This window comes from Brassica oleracea, chromosome C2 (genome assembly GCF_000695525.1).
Source record: "Brassica oleracea var. oleracea cultivar TO1000 chromosome C2, BOL, whole genome shotgun sequence".
In the NCBI taxonomy this organism is placed as follows: Eukaryota; Viridiplantae; Streptophyta; class Magnoliopsida; order Brassicales; family Brassicaceae; genus Brassica; species Brassica oleracea.
The window spans coordinates 16,355,600-16,358,603 of NC_027749.1; the positions used below are offsets into that span (position 1 = coordinate 16,355,600).

The 3,004-nt window shown below is 41.6% G+C and overlaps 1 pseudogene; it reads left to right on the forward strand.

The window, feature by feature from the left end:
- LOC106323564 overlaps positions 1–2,656 on the forward strand; it is a 4,601-nt pseudogene extending 1,945 nt beyond the window's left edge.
- The last annotated feature ends 348 nt before the right edge of the window (positions 2,657–3,004 follow it).

A 3,004-nucleotide genomic window follows, 5' to 3' on the forward strand; every position in this document is an offset into this window, starting at 1 on the left:
GAGATATTCCATATTTTTTTTTCGTTCTTCGTAATTATCTTCAAAATTTCGTATTTATCCGCGGACACTTGACATTTATCTTTCCTCGCCAACCAAGCGTAAACCGCCATGCGGCTTACGGGCTGTTGGTTAAAAAATCGTAAGTTGGGCTTCGAGTCATGTCTTAGGTCCCTTTGGGCCGTCTTCCGACTCGAAGCGTTTATTACGGCTTCTTTCGATAAAGAACGAACTTTCCGCGGTTTTTACGGTAAAGTTTGATCGATAACTTAGAATGGCGGGGAACGTGAAATGGGTTCGCTACGGTCTTCGGGAGATAGCATCGAAGGATAGACGAGAATGCATGGACTAATGTCGTATCAACGTTTTGGAAGAGCTTGGTCGCTACGTAGCGACCGATCTTCGGCTCGAGATCGGTCGCTACGCAGCGACCGGGCGGAACACGCGTTCGGTTGCTGCGTAGCGACCCTTTTCGAGCTCTTGTCCGATGACTCGCGTTTCCTCCGCAAAGCTTTTCGTAAAGAAGAATCTATTTCGAAAAAGTATTTGTCGAAGAAGGTTTCTACGTTTTTCTTCTTCGGGGATTTGGACGTTAACTTCGTCGTAACCGTTTTCGACCCCAACAGTGATTGTAAATCACTTAGCTTGGTCCTCTTTATTTTGATCACCGGTAATACTTCACTTCTGTGTTTTCTCACTGTTAATTTTCGTTGGAATCAATACTATGTGCTCTGCTTGAGTATGTGTTTCTTTGACGTTTACTATAATCGATTGGAATCTATAAGCCAATGGATGAAGGTCAACAAGTATCGCAGTTATGGCCCTTACATTTTGATGAATAAAAGTTTATGTTTTTCCTCTATTTGATGAACATGATAACATTCTTGCTCTTATTATATTGAGTATAATAGAAGTTGAACAACGTGGTTAATGTTTTTGCTGTTTTCTTGTGTTTGATGTTCTCCATGACAGCCACAACAGTGACCGGAGATTCTCTGGACAGTGATAGCCAAGTCTTATTGAGCTTTAAATCTTACCTTAAATCTTGGAAATTAAAATGAATGGGAAACAGAGAAGCAAGATGTGTGTCAATGATCTGGGATCACATGTGTACCTCTAAGGGAAGTAAAGTCACAGGGATCAATCTAAGGGGTTCCACCATCTCAGATCCTCCATTCAGCAACTTCTCTGCCTTAACACAGCTCACATTTTTCAATTTATCAAGTAACACAATCGGAGGATCGATTCCAGACGACCTGAGTCGTTGCCACAACTTAAAGCATCTGAATCTTTCTCATAATATCATTGGAGGGGAGCTTAGCTTATCCGGTCTACCGAATCTTGAGGTTCTTGATCTTTCGGTGAATAAAATTTCTGATGATGTTCGCTCTAGCTTCCCATTGTTATGCAACAGCTTGGTTTTTGCAAATCTATCGACCAAGTGGCATAATAGATGACATCTTCAATGAGTGTAGGTATCTGAAGTATGTCGACTTGAGATACAATAGATTCAGTGGAGTGATTTTAGGAGGCTGGTCAAGTTTTCAGTTTATGGGAATCGTCTCTCCGGTAATATCTCAGCTTCCAACTACACTTTGCAAGTGTTGGATTTGTCTAGAAACGGTTTTGTTGTGCAGTTTCCGGGCCAAGTTTCGAATTGTCAGAATCTGATGGTGTTGGAAACATTCCAGCTGAGATAGGATCCATATCATCTCTCAGAGGTTTGCACTTGGGGAATAATATGTTTGGAGGAAATATTAGGGAGATTCACTCAAGTGAAGTATATAGTTATGTATGGTAACTCATACGTTGGAGGTATCTATTCTTCGAACATCCTCACGTGACCTAATCTTTCAAGGCCACAACAACTTTTCAGGCCGGCTACCTTCTGAAATCTCCTAGATGCAGAGTTTGACGTTCTTGATTTTTTCTTATAGCCACTTCAGCGGCGTGAGTATGGGAACATGCCAGAGCTTCAAGGACCTGATCTCTCGTTTAACAGGCTGACTGGTTCAATACCAGCTTCGTTTGGAAAGTTGACGTCTCTTTTGTGGGCTTATGCTTGCGAATAACTCTCTGTTAGGAGAAATGATTTGGAAACATCTCGAGTCTATTATGGTTAAACGTGGCAAACAACCAGCTCTCTGGTGGACTCTATCCTGAATTGACTAAAATGGGTAGCAATCCTACTCCAACGTTTGAAGTGAACCGGCAAAACAAGGACTACATAATTGCTGGTTCTGGTGAATGCTTGGTGATGAAGAGATGGATTCCTGCAGAATTACCTCCTTTCATATTTGGATTGGAAACTCTTACAAAAAGGAGTTGCAGGAGCCTATAGGACCATGTTCGTAAAGGGAAATGTATTTTTCATGTATGCCCTCCTGGTTTTGTTGTGGGCCTCCTTGATGTTTCAGGCTATTTGAGGTTCCTGCAAATATATATCTCAGATGAAGAAGTTGAGTATGCTTCATTTGGGGTTCAATGAGTTTGAAGGAGAAGAGATTGGACAATTGCCTCTTGTGTTTCTTAACCTGACCAGAAACAATTTCTCAGGCCATATTCCTCGAGAAATCGGAAATATATATATAATCTGCAAAATCTTGATCTGTCTTACAACAATTTCATCCGATCAGCCCCAACCCTAAGGCGTTCCTGATACTAGACGAACTCAGCCTCAGCTCCATCTGTTCTCAGCTTGCATCCCGGACAGCTACAACTCGCGTTCCCGATCAGATGCGTTCCGTTCCAGCTCGCGTTCCAGCTTGTTCCAGCTTGCGTCCGATCGTCCAGCTCGAGGTTCTCTTGGTGGTTCGGTTCTACAATCTTCAAAACCTTAAAGGTAATTCGAAATCTGAAAACATGAATCGAATCTGGTTGTTTTGTAAAGATTGAAACCCTAAAATATAATCTCTAAAAAGATGAAAGCGATAGGATAATATATCAATACCCTATGAGTAAATCGAAGCTCTATAAGTTCGATCCAAACCCTAAAATCGAGATTTGA